Source organism: Choloepus didactylus, chromosome 1 (genome assembly GCF_015220235.1).
Source record: "Choloepus didactylus isolate mChoDid1 chromosome 1, mChoDid1.pri, whole genome shotgun sequence".
In the NCBI taxonomy this organism is placed as follows: domain Eukaryota; kingdom Metazoa; phylum Chordata; class Mammalia; order Pilosa; family Megalonychidae; genus Choloepus; species Choloepus didactylus.
In genome coordinates, this window is record NC_051307.1 from 209,883,760 (window position 1) to 209,902,217 (window position 18,458).

Below are 18,458 nucleotides of genomic sequence, written 5' to 3' on the forward strand. Positions count from 1 at the left end.
AAAGGGGTAGAGGGTCTAAATCAGATACTCTTGGAACCTTATCTCTAATTTCTCAACGTGCAACCTTGAATAAATTACCTCTCTGATCCTCACTTGTCTCATCTGTACAACGGATAATGGTAGTACTTTTTATAGGCCTTTGGGGAAAATCAAATGAGATGATAAATGAAAAGAACTCATCACAATGCCCCCAACACAGCTAATGTTCAATCAAACCCAACATTGATAAGCCCAAGGCTACCAGACAGGGAATGGTGGTTTTAAACCTCAAAATTGTCTCAGAATTCTGTCTGCTAAGCTTAGCCTTGTCAGACACTCCTAAGTTAAGCTCAACCATCTGTTCAAAAGCACTCAAGACATCAATCCTTTTTAAAACTGGAAAGAAAAATGGACAATTTCGTTTGATCTGCAGGTTACAATATTATGCATCTGCAGATATTGAAATTCCCAATAATAAACCACTTAATCTTAAAATGTCATGATGATACGAATCAGAAAAAAAGAAATCCAGCTTGACTTAGCAGAAATTTTTAAAAACACTTTCCTATCATTCTCCAAGAAGCTTTCTGCAACTCAAACACACCCATCTACACTTGACACTCTCCTTTGGTTCCCCCAAACTCTTTATAATTACTGTTTTCCACGTTGCATATTTAGCATGATTACACGTTCAGCTGCCTTGGCTTCTATTTTGTGGCAAGGTGCTGAAGTGAAAAGACAGACTCTATTCTGTACTACAAGGTAAGGGCTCTCTGGATGCTGAAGTATTAGTTAACTGCTCTATTAACCATTTCATCTGTTTTAATTTCAAACCCTATAAATTTTTTCCAAAGTATTAAATTTAAAATCTGACATAGCTAAAAGCTTTTGTTAAAGGAACAGTAATAGTACCATAGGTAAATCCACAAGTTAAAAATACAGCAAAACCCCAAACAACAAGCAAAGTTAAAAAAATAATTTGAGACGCTAAATAAAATTAAAATAACAATTATCACTAATATGTTGATTATAACATTATTCATTGCCTCATAAAGTCCCATAAATGAGACAAATTAAATTGGCTACATTGAAGCGATAAATAACTAAAGTTTTAGATTCACTTTTTTTTTTATCTTCATTTTATTGAGATATATTCACATACCACGCAGTCATACAAAACAAATCGTACTTTCGATTGTTTACAGTACCATTACATAGTTGTACATTCATCACCTAAATCAATCCCTGATACCTTCATTAGCACACACACAAAAATAACAAGAATAATAATTAGAGTGAAAAAGAGCAATTGAAGTAAAAAAGAACACTGGGTACCTTTCTCTGTTTGTTTCCTTCCCCTATTTTTCTACTAATCCATCCATAAACTAGACAAAGTGGAGTGTGGTCCTTATGGCTTTCCCAATCCCATTGTCACCCCTCATAAGCTACATTTTTATACAACTGTCTTCGAGATTCATGGGTTCTGGGTTGTAGTTTGATAGTTTCAGGTATAGATTCACTTTTAAAACATGCATTTCCTTTAATCTGCAAACATAAAATGTCAATTGGCAAAGCTTTAGCTATAGTCTACCTACAAAAAAGAAGATTCAGGAATTTATTGGGTCTTACATTAAGAAAATCCTCAGTCTGTCAACTAACAGACATTTCAGAGAAAATGATAGAAAGGTAGAATAACAACTCTACCCTCTAGACCCAAAAACCGAATCACACAAAAAATTTTTACATTTAAAGTCAACATATAAGAATTGTGTCTAAATAGCTTTTTACTAGATAAGAATAACACATCATCACACACAAGAGGAAAAATTTTAGTAAAAATGTTATGCTACTCAGAAAATTTTAAAAAAAACATCACAATCAAGAGCAAGCAATGAGAGATGGCTTAAATGGACAAATTTCAGAAACAAACATTCATCTATAGATTCTAAAAGAATAGAAAGAATAAATGTTGTATCTCCTAACTCAGGGATCTCTCAAAAATATGACTAATAACCATGAAATTGTCACATCAGAGATTTTAGCAAGGATCAAAATTGACGTGCTGAATGGTACTCAAAAACCCTGCTAAAAACTGAAAGAACAGTGAAGAAGCATTGGTAACTGCATTAAGTCATCAAGTAACTGAATTAAATCTCTCAGTCAGTGAATGGATATGAGTAAGCATATCTAATATAAAAATAAGTAATAAGGGAAATTGTGGGACATGGCTAAAATCAATTCAACAAATATTTCTAGAACACAAATTTGTAACATGGTCTCTGATCTTCCAGAGACCCAAATCCCTCCATTTAAAAGGGGGCTGAAGCCTCTTTATTAGGATTGATGTGGGTAACTCTACTTACAGTGCAAGGTTGCCAAGTGCTTGGAACAAGGGAAACAGATGAGGGCCTTTCTGGGGGTGATTGAGTGTGACCTCATATGGAGAGAGGCCTATGAAGGAGGTCAGAGTGGAGAACCAGAGAAGGGAATGCAGTTCTTCAATGTGGGCAAGAATTGGGAGAATAGGACATGAAGGATCCATAAACATGTATATTATAGAAGCGCAAATTCTCACAGGAACTTCAGTTGTTTTCTTTCAATAATTTGAAAACAAACAATATAAGGATATTCTCAATTGTCCGAGCAGCCAAGCCTACTGAGTTTGAGTACCAGCCATACTCTAAGGTATCACCATGGGTGAATGAGAAAGGAACGAAGGTGGACTTGGGAATCTAAATGATGTGTTCTCACTGGTGAAAGGTAAGGGATGTCAAGGTTTCAGCATGAATCACAGTTTCACAGAAGGTGAATATAGTGAACATGGTGGGAGACTTGAGTCCTCACCCAGCCTACATCAGGGTAAACAAGCTGACCCCCAAAGAACCCACTCCAAATAATCAGCATCATATTCCATTTACAAGAGGTCATTTAGTTAATGCAGTTAAATTAACATTGTTCTTTGAATTAGTAAGATGAAGGGTATTTAATTTGTAAATGTATTTGGGTTTCATAAACATAAGAGATAAAAAGAAAAAAAAAAACCACTCACCAGTTTTGTGTGTGTAAATCAAGTATCATTACACTAACAGTAATTTGTCAAACCTGGGATTTGACAAGAAATTATTTCCTTTAAAAGGGATCTCATCCATATTTGAGAAATCTTTGATAAGTGATGAAGTATATTCCGCCCTGGGTGTGAGTCCTGAATCAGGCATTTATCATCCTTTTAACCTCTCTGAGCCTCGGTTAGTAACAGTGGCCTCAGAAATAACAGCCACTTTTACAAAATTAAAGTGAGTAATGAGTAAGCCAGAAATGCGTATGTACTTAGCACAGTGCCTGAGCTTAGTAAGTGCTCAGTGAGACAGCCCTCATCATCAGTATTAACCACAGCACACCGTGGTGTTCTCTCAAAGGATGGTTGTCTTGTTTTTAATAATGAGTTCTTTGCTCTCTGTTAATTTAACATGTGACTTTACGAAAGGCATTTGTCTTAGTTTCCCAGCTGCTTAAATAAATCCCATACAAAGGGTTGGCTTAAACAATGGGAATTTATTGGCTCACAGTTTTGAGGAAAGGGAGAGTCCAAAATTGAGGCATCAGTAAGGCGATGCTTTTTCCTCTGCAGAGCTGGGTGCCGGTGATCCTTTGTTCTTGGCTTTTCTGTCACGTGGCAATGCACATGGTGATGTCTTCTTTCTCCTCCAGGTTCCAATGACTCTGACTTCTTCCCGTGGCCTTTTCTCTCTCTGTTTGAACTTTATTCTGCTAATAAAGGACTCTAAAAATCTGGATTAAAGCCCAAACTGATTTGGTTGGGCAACACCTTAACTGAAGTATGATCTTCAAGAGATCCTATTTATAATGGGTCCACAACCCTTAGAATGTGGACCAAAACCAAGAACATGTCCAAACTGGAGTACAGAATTCAATCCACCACAGTGTTCCAAGCCTGAGCCTTACTGTCCCCTTCACTCTTGATAAGCAGTTCTTGGAACACAGTACAATTGATTGAATTCTTAGGAATAATAATACTATTATTATTGTTTTACATGAGGCCTGGGAGATGAATTAGACTTCTAAGTACAATATGTTTCTTCCTCATGTGTAAAATTGGAATAACAATATTAAACATCTTGCCATGGCCCTAAAAAGATGAGCTGATTAAAAAGTTTGCTAAGCAATTTGCACGTGAGAGTAAAACTTTAGACAGTGCACCAAATTACATCATTTGTTCAAAATATTCACTGTCCCTCTTTAGAAGGCCCACCCTTCCTTCCCAGTTGACATAAGACGCACTCATGTGACATGTTTTGGCCAATGAACTGTGCGAAGTGACACATGCCATATCCAAACAGATGTTGTAAGAACCATGTTGTGGGGAAACCATTATTTTTTCTTCTCTTCCATGCAAAGGACTGCTCAAGAAAGGGACTGCTCCATCAGCCTGGGTCCCAGAATAAAGAAAACATGGAAGAGAACCACAGACAACCCATGAGAGAGAAATAAGCCTTTGTTGTTATGAACTACTGAGATTTGGAGGTTGCTTATTCCCTCAGCACAACCTAGCAAAATCTAATACATCCAGCTACCTTGGATGCAGTAAGTGCTATAACAAAATATTTATCATTTAGGTTAAAATATAGGGTAGCATTTTCTCACCAATTTATCTCTCATTTCTTTCCTTTTGCCACACTGCCAATCTAGGCAATGTCATCCTTTCAGGGACAAAATATCTCATGTTAGGTCTCTAGATAGATGCAAATCATTTATAAGTGATGTAATTCACATACAGATACAATAACCAATCATTTAAACTGTTCTGAAATATATTCTCTTTATCAGTCCCAGGCCCAGATGTTTCTCCTGGTAAACAGGTGCTCCTATGCTGGGGCATCAATATGAAGGCAATTGTTGGAAGGGCTCAGAATAGGATAAATCTTGCTATGAGATGATACAGTTGTGTAAACAGCTCAAGTGAACACCAGCAGGCATCACTACTATGGACTGGGACTCACAGCTTCAAGGGTCAGTGTGTATGTCTGTGCTTCTCCTAGAGCAGAGCTCCTTGAAGAGTCCAGCTGTGCCTGGCCCAAGCACACCTCCCCACAGGATGCCAGAAGAAAGGGCACCTGTATACCTGCTATCTGTGTTTCCATCTTACAATGGCTTGTGAGTCCCAGAATGCACCAAGTGATGCCACTGTGTCCCTTGTACCTTCTGCAAGACAGATGGTTCAATCCTGAGAGCTCCTGAAACGTAAGAACCATGTTTCATATCTCAGCATTATTACACCTGTAATTAGAGGTAATTCATTGTAGAGCAGTTAAAAGCATGGGCCTTCAGGTCAAGAGTCCAAGATTCAAATCTCAGCTTCTCCACTTTCTTGGATAGGGACCTTGTGTTGTAGGTGCTATAAGTGCCCCACCACTGTCCTCTGACCTGGAACATTTTAGAATGTCCCAAAGGACATCCCACTGCCAACACCAGTATCTCTCCCTGAAGATTCTTCTGAACCTTGGAAAGCCACTCTGCCCTTGCAGGAGGCAGGATGGAAGTGCCAAGGAATTAACCACCCTCAACAACAATTGATAGGAGCTAATGGTTACACACTCCTGCCCCTCATCCGACATGTGGGATCATCCCAAAGCAGGTGTTTTAAACTGTCTCCAGCATTTCCCCTTGGTATTAAACTCCACTCACCACTGTAGCAACTTACTTAATGCCCAATCTATTAGCTGCCTTCTCTTCCCTGTTTCATATCCTCATTCCCCTACTGGTCTTCCTTGTAAGTCTCAAATATTGACTTGTACCTGAATTATTGTCTCAAGATCTGGGGGAAAACTAAACTAAGACACCTGAGCAGGTTTTTTAACCTCTCCAAGCATCAATTTCTTTACTGAGAAAAACAATACTTAGATCATGAAGTTATTGTGAGGATTAAATGAAATAACTCCTGAAAATGCTTAGCACAGAGCCTGACACATAGTAGATATTTCATATGAATTTCTTGAACTTCTGGTCAAATAGTTATCTGTCTTTTTGTTAAAAGATAAACTATGCTTGCTTCAAAGTTTATATCATGTCTCCCAGTTTCAGAAGACATTAAACATCCAGAAGCCAATTCTCTCCCTTCCTTTTCCTAATTAGCATGATTTAACATTCACCATTTAACCACAAGATGCATCAAAAGGAACCACAATTGTGCACCCAACTCAAGGCTTTGCTGAGACCACAAAGGAAGTCGGACAAGTTCACCAGACACCAACCAGACTCTCCACGGCAGAGAGAGCACCAACATATCCTCCCAACCTGAACTAGAGGGCTGTGGAGCTAACTGAACACACACCTCAGTTCTTATCCCCTTCTCTCCTTGGTTCCAAATGAAGTCTCTTAGCATCACTTGGCTCATGGTAAGGACTAAGATGTCTAGCAAAATGCATTTCATCTTTTTCTAGTTCCACAGGGCACCATTATAACAAATTAAACCATGGAATCAGGAAAATCCATCAAGGTGTATGCTTTTCTAGGTACCATTTTATTTGCTTTGTTTCTTTTTCCTTGTTTGCCAAAATACACAGAGAATTTTGTTACCATAAAGATCACCCATGCTGATTAACAAATCAAAAGAATAGGTTACTGTATTAGTTAGGGTTCTCTAGGGAAACAGAATCAACGAGAGATATCTATAAATATAAGATTTATAAAAGTGTCTCACGCAACTGTGGGTATGCACGAGTCCAAATTCCGTAGAGTGGGCAGCAAACTAGCAACTCTAATGAAGATGTTCAATGAACTCCTCAGGCAGCGAACTAGCAACTTCAACGAACGTGTCTGACGCACTCCTCAGGAAATGAACTGGCAACTTCGACAAACTCCTCAGGAAACGCTTCGCTGGTCAGCCGAAGAAGAAGTGAAGGTCCTCTATCTATGTCCCTTAAAAGTCTTCAACTGATTGGATTGAATCCAGCTGACCGCATTCTCTCATTGTGGGAGACACGCCCTTCCTTGACGTCATCAGTCACAGCTGCAGCCAATTGACTGATGATTTAACAAACCAGCCTTCTGGTTTATTAAGCAGCCACAAACGTCCTTGCAGTAATGGTTAGGCCAGTGCTTGCTTGACCAGACACCTGAATACCATCACCTGGCCAAGCTGACACATGAACCTAACCATCACAGTTACTAATTCTGGAGGACTCGCTTAAACAAGACTGATGAGAAATCCAATTCTCAATTCCCTACTTTGCCTATCTGAATACTTTTCTTTTTTAAAAACAAACAACCCACTACAATAAATAACAAGTGTTCATGAGGATATGGAGAAACTGGAATCTTGTACAGTGCTGGTGGGAATGTAAAATGGTACAGCTGCTGTGGAAAACAGTTTGGTGACTCCTCGAAAAGTTAAACATAGAATTACCACTTGACCCAGCAGTTTGACTCCTAGCACCATAAGTATACACCCAAAAGAACTGAAAGCAGGTATTCAAACAAATACATACACATGCATGTTCATAGGAGAACTAGTCACAGTAGCCAAAAGGTGGTGGAAACAGCCCCAAGAGTCCCTCAACTGATAACAAATTGTGGTATACAAATACAATGGAAAAATATTCAGGCATGAAAAGGAATGTAGTACTGAAACATGCTTACAACATGTATGAACCTTGCAAACATTATGCTAAGTGAAAGAAGTCAGACACAAAAGGTCATACATCTTATGATTCTATTTAAATATCCAGTATAGGTGAAACTATAGACACAGAATGCAGATTAGTGGTGCCAGAGGCTGGGGAGGACAGGAGGAGAGGAAATGAGTGGGAGAAATGGGGAGCAACTGCTTAATGGGTACATGGGTTTCTTTTGGGGTAATGAAAAAGTTTTGGAACTAGGTAGAGGTATTAGTTGCATAACATTGTGGCTGTACTAAACGCCACTGAATTGTCCATTTTAAAGTGGTTACTTTTATGTTATGTGATTTTCACCTCAAAATAAAACTCTACACACAAAATTGACTAGATTTACATGTTAAAAGGGGAAGCTCTGTTTTCTCCAAAAAATAAATGACAAATTCTCAAATTACATCTTTCCTCAGTCCTCAATGGACTGAGTCCTCAATGCTTTTTTCCATTTCATACATAGGCTTTAACTTCGCTCTTATCATTCACAACTATATACAGGTGGCCAACTTATGTCTAAAGCATCTGACTGAGGCTAAACAGCAGCATATTGGGCATATCTAAAACTTTCCATTCTTGCTTCAATTACATTGTCTATGAGGCTTATACTTCTCCCTGTAATACTGTTTATACTTTTCCATTTTCAACTTAGTTTTTATAAAATAAGGACAAAATTCAATAAATATTTAAACAATTGCACAAACTGTGTTAAACAGGTATGGTGATCCTACTGAAATAAAACTTTCTGTTGGCAATTGAGGCCCTGATACAATAGCTCAAAATGTTGGTTCATAAGCTGAGACACAGAAGTCTAGATTAATGCAAAAAAAAAGGCAGTTTAGGAGTGTTACTATATAACATACAGAAGTATAAGTCATACAAAAGTAAAGACAGAGGCAGCTGGTATGCACATGGCATTGAATATACAGTTCCAACATGTAACTTTCAGTCTTGTACGTTTCAGGGAGTAATTAAACCATTTCCAGTCATGGACTTTCTGACAACCCTTCCAGAAGATGTACACTATGAATTACTCCAAGTATTTCCCTCTATTAGGCTAACAAAGTCAGTTTGATTCCATCTATTAATTGCAAACATTTGCAAAACAAGATCAGGATTCTCAAGGCTCTGCTTAAAACTCATTGAAAAATGGATATTTCCACCCCTCTCTTCTATTCCAGACAAGTCTTGAGCACTGGTTAAGTCTTCTCCTTGGCTTTAGCTCCCACCAGACAACCTCACCTTAGTTCCAGCTTCCCATCAGTTGATTCCCACCCCTGGGCTCCAGGAACACCACCTCCTCCCTCTGCCTCTTCATCTACAAGTAGCTTTTTGCTAATCTCTTTGTCTCAACTGATTCATTGCCTGTAACCAATTCCTGGCATTAAAGGCCTTCCAGCATAGACACACACACACACAACTCACTAAAAAGAAATTGGTCCAGGTGAGATTCTCAAAACCAACAGTAGTGTGGAGTCCCACTGCAGATTTTTTATTAGGAGCATCCCCACCTTGAAAATGGGTTTTATATATTGTGTTTGGTCAGTGAATTCAGCATGGGCACTGCTAGGATCCCAAGGCTATATTTAATTTTTCCACTGTTCCCAGGTCAATCTGCAGGCTCCTCACCCAGATTTAAAGCCTCACACTCCCACAAGCACCCAAAGCAGGTAGTTAGCACCATGAAGTGGAATGAAATGAGAATACAGAGAATTCAGAGACACAGATTGTATCCGTGTCTCCCATTTGAAATTGTTCCCCATCTGAAACACTTGATGGTTAGTCTGTACCCCATCTCTTCACTACCTCACAGGGTCCTCCATGCCCTGTCACTCTCTCTGGCCTCTCTCACCATCCCTCACTCCAGCCAAGGTAAGCTCCAGCTCTACAGGTCAACTTCCACTTCCCCAAAGTCCAAATCTCCCATTCTCTCGCTCACCTTTGGACCTGAGCACACGCAATTCCCTCTGTTATTTGTACCATCAAAACCAAGCCCTCTCCACCCCTGCTAACTCCCACTTACCCTTCAGTTACATCTTAGATGTCACCCTTTTCAGGAAGCCTCCCTTCATCCCTCAACCCCAAGTCTGGGATAGCCCCTCTCCTATGTTCTCCATGAAACCTTCTGTACCCCTCTCAAGGCACCCATTACAATTGCCTGCCTACTTGTCTGGTGCCCCACTACATACTATAATCCCTGAGGCCCCAGAATCATCTGTTCTGTTTTCAGTTTAATACCCTCTGCCCAGCAAAGGTCCTGGCATGAAGCAAGCAGACACACAAGTGGTGAATATATAATATAATGGCTTCACACTTTGTTAATGAAGTCCGTCATGAGCGCTCACAGGTCATTCTTGTTTTCCAGATTAAAATAGCACTAGCTAATGAAATGATGGTTGATCCTCTGCATGAGAAACTGCTTTTAAAAATATCATTTTAGATATGGAACAGAACCTTTGAAGAAAGTTGGATGAGATGATTTTGATAGGTGTGGATAAACAGAGACTCCAAATAAAGAGAAAGTCAGTGGTAAAGCTAGAAATGGAACCTATGTCTCTTGACTCCCAGATTAGTGCTCACATCTCTTCATTAAAAAAAAAAAGGAAAGAAAAGAATCTGGTCTGAAGTTATTATTCTAAGTAACTACTGCTGTTCTTGAAGTCAAGGTGGCCCCACCAATGTATTCAAAGCCTGCATATAAAAAGACAGTTCTTTCCCAGCCCTAAAAAACAAGCTACAGAATTTCCTTTGCGTACCCCTGCTAACTACTCCTTGCTTTCAAGTCCAATGAACAACAGCCACTGAAACCCAGTTGTTTTTGTACTCACCCAGCATCAAACAGGACCTATTTCAACAAGCCCTAAGAATGCCAAGCTTAGTGAATCTCCCATTCGCTACCCCACCCCCCATGCAGCAGCTTCAGAAAAAGATGGATAAAGAGGCAAAATGGGAAATAAAGACAGGGTAGGAGAGAACATTACAGCTGTGAAGGAAAGAAAAACACACATCAGCAAGAGGAAAGAAAATACATCAAAAATCCTCTCCTGAGGGGCTAACGTGGGAAGAGTCAACCCCACTGCTACCCTCTTGGACCATGGTTTGGTACCTCGAGGTGAGGACTGCTAGCTTGGATCTGGAGGGCAGGAAGACAGATGGCTAATTTGCCTTAAACCAGGCACAAAACAGCTATCTTGGTTGGAGTTTGATGCCCACCAGTGACATCAAGAAAATAACTAGGGATCACTGGTACAGCCCAAACTCACAACCTGCAGAACCGCTCAACCTCCTGCTTTCAGAGGGCAATTCTCCACTCCCAGAGCAGCTTGCAGAACATGGAAACCACCTTAAATCATCTTGGGCCCACAGAACATCCCACCCTGACTACCCCACTCTGTTATAGAGAAATTCACTGCATAAGAACTAGTAACTACAATGCACAACTAGGTTTAATTCCTTGTATTGAACTCCGCTCTTTCTTGCTATAATTAGCCATACTGTTTTAGAGAAAACGTCTCTCAGTTTACACAAGGATCTGAGAGTATTCCTATAAAATAGTTACTTTGCTTCTCAATTTTCATTCAAACTCTTGTCTTCTGACCCACTAAGAAGTTGCTTTGAATTAACAGTTTGCTTACAGTACTTTTAATACATTTACGGTGAATGCACTTTGCTGCCTGCAACTCATTCATACCCTGAAAGCACAGATCAACAACTACCTTCAGAGGTAGAAAGCAGTAAGACAGGAAAAAGAAGGTAAGTCTACTAGGCCAGATACACACACACACACACACACACACACACACACACACACACACACGAGAGACAGAATTAAGTGAGCAAATGTAAAAACTGAAGAACAAACCAGGCAAAGTAAGGCTGCTGGCATAAGGCATGCATGAAACTATAGGTGTATTCCAGAGATGCCCTTCAGTCCCATACTCCTCCTCCACTAGGGCCAATATCTCATCACTGACTTCCAGGAAAAAGTTCTTGCTCAGTTCTTCCTGAAAGTGCTGGCTGCCTTTCTTTCTTTTCCATTTTTTTTTTTTTTTTTAATTTTGTTGAGTGCCCAGTAGATGCCAGCAACTAGATATTTCCTGGGGCCTGACCAAAATCAGCCCTTCTTAGCAACATCAACAGGAGTTCAAGAACAGAGACAGCAGAACTGCAAAGCAATGAATCTGAAAGATGCAAGGGGAGAAGAAATACCCAAAAGGCTAAGAGCAGAATTTGGAGAGACAGCCCCAGGAATCAGCCAACCAAATACTAAGGATATCCAGCTGTGGCAGAAGTTGAACTAGCCCAAAAGCCGGGGGCAGCCCAGTTACACCAGCAATTAAGTCAGTGAGGTAGTGGCCTTGGAGTTCCCCAACTGAAGCAGAGAGAGGGGCAAAAACAGGCAAAGCACTGAGACCTGCTGTGAAAGAGAGTGAGCCTGAGTCTTCCTGGTGCCTTTGGCACTGACACTGGGGGGGATCAGCCAGAGATGGTCGCTTCTGTTGCAACTGTGAGGCCACTCATTGCCCCAACTTTGTCCAGGGAAAACCTAGCAGCCTTGAGACTCAGGCTCAAATCTTGGCACTGTTACTGGCATTAGCTTTGAACTATCCAACAAATATTTATTGAGCATCTACTTTTCTAGGCACTGGGGACACAACAAAAGGCAAAAGTTCCTGCCTTTGTGAGGCATATCAAACTCCTTGATCCTCCATTTCCTATATATAAAATGGAGATGATACACCTACCTTTATAGGTAGTATAGTGGTATAGAGCACTTGGCACAGTGCCTGGTATATAGTATATGCACAATAAATGATGTCCCTCATAGAACAGAGCAAGTTTATCCATAACCCCAACTAGAGAGTAAGCTCTAAGTGGGAAAATATCTACGGTTTGCCTCTGTGCTTCAAGTGCCTATTACATAGTACATGCTCAATAAATATTTGACAAATCAATGAATGAGTATTGTTAGGGATTGAAACATGTGCCCCACAAAAGGCACACTGAGGTCCCAAACCCTGGTCCCTTGGGTGTGAATCCATTTGTAAACAGCAGCTTTGAAGATGTTATTAGATGGTGTGACAAAACCAAATGAAGGCAGAAGTTAGTCCAGTATGGCTGAAGTCCTCCTAAGCAAAGCAAACTGGACGCAAAACAGAAGCCACGGGGAGCAGCTAGAAGCTGGAAGTCAATAGAACTCAGAAGAGAAAGAAGACCCCACTGTGTGCATTGCCATGTAACAGAAAAGTCAAGGACCAAGGATCACCTGCAGCCAGCCGAGAATGCCACAGTCTTCTGGGAGAAAGTATCACTTTGCAACACCTCAATTTTGGACTTCTCCTAGTCTCGAAACCGAGCCAATAAATTGCCATTGTTTAAGCCAATTGTATGGTATTTGTTTTAGCAGCCAGGAAACTAATACAAGTACTAAATCAATAGTAGCCATGATTATGGTAACTGATAATCATTTTCCTCCCCAAGCCATTGATATTTTTCTATTATCTAAGAAAGCAACAGAGTATTTAAAAAAGGCTTTAAAAAGAAAAGTGCACTATATAATATATCTCCAGACTCTTTTTTCAAACATGAAAGCCAATGTTACTGAGCATAAGGATTCCAATTCAAAGACCTACCTGAACAGCTGATACAGATACCTGTCTATTAATTTCCTAAGTTTGACATAAGGACAAGTTGGCCAGGCAGGTTAACAATCAGGTTAATTCAGAAGACACTCAAAAAGCAAGTCACATAAAGCTCAGCAGATGTGCTAAAAGATGATGTGTCAGTAAAGATAAAGTAAGATATGCTGCAGTAACAAACAATTACAAAATCTCAAATAAATAATGATTCACACTAAATAATGATTCCTGGCAAATGTGAAGCCACCAGTAGAAGTTAATACTAACCTTCAGGAGACTTTCATTTTGTTCCCAAAAGAATTACAGGTTAACAGCCAACTCTGATGTGTGTTCACCCAACTCCATTCTCTCCTCGTGTTCCCAGCTCTGCTTTGTGCCAGCTTCTCCTCCACCTTCATTCACATTAAGGCACTGTGTGTCAAGCAGTTAAACTCTAGCAGTCTCCCAACCTGCAGTCTCTATCTTTTCCAAATCATCTTATATTCATCAGCCCATGAAAAAAGCTCAAACTTTTTAACCAGGCATCCAGTTGCCTTCTCAATCTCAAACCAACCTACTTTTCCAACATTACCGCTACTATAGCATTTATTTTGCCCAAAGGCGAGATGATGGGCCTGAAAATCAAAGTGATGTCATTTTGAATCCCAGCTCCTCCATGTACTAGCCATGTGATTTGGGGCAAGTTCCTTAACCTCTCTGAGACTCAATATCCTCACCTGTAAAATAAGTATGAAGCAGCTACTCTGAGGGGCTCTTGTGAGGGTATACATCAGTGAGGATTTTGTTTGGCTACAAGTAACAAATAGTCACTTACAAGTAAGGAAGTTATTTGCTTTATGCAACAAGAAGTACTGGGGAAAGCAATCTAGGCTGGCACTGTAACTCAACAATGTCACCAAGACTGAGATCCTTCCAGCCTCCAGCTCTGCCATTCTTAATACATACAAAGTTTCATTTTCATTATTGAAGTTGGCTGCTGCCCCTCCAAACATTACATCTTTGTACCCAGTAGCAAGAAGCAGAAATGGGCCAAGAACGGTTGGAGTGTATCAGCCAAGTGTGTCCTCTTCCTTAAGCTTTCAGGAAAGGCCCCATCTAACTACTTCCACTTAATGACTATCAGACCTGAGTCCCACAGCCCCTCTAGACTGCAGGGGAGTCTAGGATGGTGAGGTGGGTATATTGCCATCTCAAACAAAATTGGATGTTGGGTAGGCAACCTACACCATCTGTCCTAATATTAAATTAGATATTTTATAGAAAGTTCTAAGACAGTGCCTGGCACATAGTAAGTACTCAATAAAATTAAGCTATAAATACTGCTATAATCCCTTCAGCCTGGGCCCCAGACACATGAGGAGCAGACCTGAACCCAACCTGCAGCCCACAGCAGAGCTGTTCCAAGGAACCCGCCAAGATCAGCCAAATCAAGTCAATCTGAGGACACAGGAGTGCGAGAATAAATACCTATTGTTGGATGTCAGACGTTGTTACGCAGCAAAAATTGGCTAATGTAATTGACTAATTAGCATTAATATCTTTTAACATTTCTTATATATTCATTTATTTTGCTCTTTTTCTTCACACAAGAAAGAACAGGCTGAAGAATCATTGCTTCTTGTACACCCAATCACTTCTACCTTTGGACCAACTTTATGAGACCTATCTCATCATTGATATCAGAGCTTTTCTTTTTCCATTTTTCCTACTATTTTTCTAAAATTAAGAAAACCACAATAAAATGCCAAAGAATAATACACTCATTGTTGAAACTGAATTGTTGGCTAGCAGGTAGGTCACCCATGTGACGCCCAAAATGTTAGTTTCCTAGCTGATAAAAGGGGTTAAAGGATGTCTTGGTAAAACAAACAAAAATGCAGATTGTACAAAAATCAGCCTACCATAGTAAAACAACTATCTGTTCAAGTGAATTTGTGGATGCGGCCACCATTCAGCTAAACTCAGCTTTTAGGATACCTGCTTTGGCAAACCACCAACAATTTCACTAATGGGAAGACATTGATAAGGCCTAAGTCTTATGGCTTTTCCAACATAATAAAACAAGAGGGCCACACTGATTTAATAGAAAAAAAATTAAATGTAATTATATTTAATCACTAATGAAAAAGGATATCTTTGTCAGAGAAATGTAAAATAAAAATCTAACCCCTTAGCATATGGGAAAAAAAGCCAACTGAACAAACTTAAGAGTGTATATACAACTAAGACCTATACAAAACTCCAATTGGTTAAAATGGAAGAGAGTGAATTTTGTTTTAAGTCATCATCGGTCCTGCTAAGATGCTTCAGGATTTGGAACCAATATTCTATTGTGCCAAAACTGGTCTCCTTGAAATATATAGTTACTAAATTTGCCTGTTGGTGGAAGCAAGAGACTTCAAGCAGAGAGGCCAGCAGGGCAGCGCAAAGACCAACACTGCAGTGGACTCTTAAAAGAGCAGCCCTTCTATATGCAGGGAAAGCTTGCTCTTCAGACTGGACACACACAGTTGGCACAACCAAAATTTGAATGGCCAAGGCCACTGGTCAAGGTCATAGGCTCTAGGTCAGAAAAAACTTGGCTCAAGTTTGTGTTCTCACCTGAGCTGTGGCAAGGTTCTTAAGTCCTCTTGTTTCCTTATCTATAATTTGGGACTAGTAATAGTACCTACTTCACAGAGGCTCTGTGAGGTTTAAAAAGAATAATGCATGTTGAGTACTTAGCATAGCACCTCTTACATATTCAATAACAATAACACAATGATAATAGTAATAGTAATAATACTGCTTAAAACACCTGGCTCCTAAACCGTGTACTCTGGCTCAGAATCTGTTCATGAAATACTCTATTCACAGCCTTAAATTCACATCCAGCTATAGCTTCTATCAGGAGACAGCTCTCAAGATCAACCAATAATTTTGCTAATGAGTTCAAGGAGAAGAGGGTTGAAAAATAGGCTTTTGATTAGTAGAAAGTTATGAAGGATCTGGTCCTTGTGCCCACAATCCATCCACATGTAAAAGTCTGAATGGTCGCAGACTTCTCTCACCATCCACACCCTCCTCCCTCCCAAACTGTGCAAGGCCAGACCAACAAAATGGCTTACCTAAGAAAAAGGCAAACTCTTCCAATCTCCAGAAAAGGATCTGGTTTGACTCCACTGCTACCCCCAAAATCACATCCAGAGAAATAACAAGGCAGCCCTTAGTTCCAGAAGTTCAGTTACACTGCCAAAACTATAAGAATCCCTACTATTCTGTAATCCTAAAAAAGCAAGCTTGCCTACTTCAAAAATATCTTATAAATCCATCATATAGAGCCAAGAACCAAGTTATGTATACTGAGAAACCAGGTGACTTTACAAAAACAAGGGTGATTATAAGAGACAAAGTGCCACACCCTTTTCCCAGATAGCTCCACAGTGTACGGTGCCTTTCATAAAGGAGAGAAGGACCATATCTAAAAAAAAGGTAGGCAATTCTGACCCCCAAGACCTCCTCATTTCATTCTTTACACAAATCTATTTAATTTTATTTTAAGCCATTCACCAATGGCTTCAGCATCCCCAACTGCTACAACTAATAATGGAGGGGGAAACACAGGTCAAACACTTACTTCTTAGGCCCAATTTCAAAGAGTTTTCTTCCCTGCTTTTCTGCCTCTCACTGTTGGAGCCCCATACCTGCTGCAAACCAATAGTTAAGTAAAACCGCTGATTTAAAAAGCCAACCAGGACAAGTGAGAGCTCCCCTCCTCTCCCGGACAATGATTGGCTCTTGGGGTTCCACCGGTCCTCGTAGTGCCCCCATAAGTGGCAGTTGTGGCTGTCAATCACAGAGGGAACTAACAATTCACCGCTCCGGGAGTAAAATGCCTTTCGGCCAGCAAAGGCAGGTAGCCGCCTAAAATCGATCCAGTCCTACAGAGCGGACCCTCCCTCTCCGGCAAGGGGAACAGAAACCCTTAAGTACAAAATAAATGAAGCAGGGTCGATCAGAGAGTTCAGGAGCGCTATTTTATTATCCCTCACTGAAGCGGCCCTTAATCTTCACTGTACTAAGATCTTTCAAAGGCTCTGGCAGTAATTATAAAAAAAGAAAAACAGGTACAACCCTCGTTAAGTACCCTGTTTCTTGTATAATTCGCCATGGGGGAGAGGGGGGGAAGGAACGCCGTTTAGATAAATTACACATCGTTCACATCGTACTCGTTTTCACACCACCACCCCCTACCCCTCAATAAATCCGCTTCATTTTCCCTGACACGGATCTTTTTTTAACACGCTCTCCTCGGAGCCCCGTTAGCAGCCAGGCACCCCACCCCCTGGGCTGGGACTCCACCTTTCTCCACTTTGTTTGGTTTGGGGTTCTCCGCGACCCCCGCCCCCGCGAACACCTCACCCCTCCAGACAAGTCGGGGGAAGCCAGGTGAATGAGGGGGAGCTGGAGAGAAGAAAGGCGATGACAGGAGTGTGGCTGCCGGAGAGGGACTGCGGGGGGTGGCCCGGGCCGCCCGGGCGAGCGAGCGGCGCCCGCGCGCTGGAGGAAGCAGTGCACTTGTTCCAACCCCCGGGTTTATACATCAAGGCAAATCCGCCCTTAGGCCGCCCATCCCTTCCCCCGCCCGAGAAAGCCCCGGAGGAGGCGGATGGTCCACCCCTCGGCTCCCCCCGATAACGCATTGCAGCTCCCTACGAGCGAGGGGGACCTAGCACGAGGGATGCCCGGGCACGAGCGCCCCGAGGGAACCGGGCGGCCGGCGCCGGGGCCCCGGCGTCTCACCTTTCCGATGCTCGCCCAGGGGCCGTCCCACTTGGATTTTCACAACCTCACGTCGCCTTGGCCCCGGGCGGCCGGGAGGAGCAGGAGACGGCGCCCGAGCCGGAGCTAGCAGGAGCAAGAGGAGGAGGAGGAGCGGGGCGGAGAGGGAGCAAGAGAGCAAAGGACGGAGGGGGCCGCTTGGAGGGCCGGGCACGGGGCCGGGCGGGGCCGGGCGGCCGAGGGGGCGGCACCCGCCGCAGTCCCGAGACGCGCGCTCGCGCGGCGCTGCCGGGCGCTGCGCTCCGCCGGGCCCCCCTCCCGGCCGGCCGGCGCGCTAGCTCGCTCGCCGCGGCCCTGACTCACATTCCCAGCATTCCCGAGGAGCCGCTGGCGGGGC

General features: G+C 41.7%; 1 protein-coding gene across 8 annotated transcripts in view; it reads right to left on the minus strand.

The window, feature by feature from the left end:
* Window positions 1-18,185, minus strand: part of ERC2 (ELKS/RAB6-interacting/CAST family member 2) — a 1,046,379-nt gene extending 1,028,194 nt beyond the window's left edge. For all 8 annotated transcript variants that reach the window (XR_005210796.1, XR_005210797.1, XM_037798515.1 and 5 more), the window contains exon 1: window positions 18,083-18,185. The gene's annotated coding sequence lies outside the window, so the exon portion shown is untranslated. The remainder of the gene's footprint in view (window positions 1-18,082) is intronic.
* Between the last annotated feature and the right edge of the window lie 273 nt (window positions 18,186-18,458).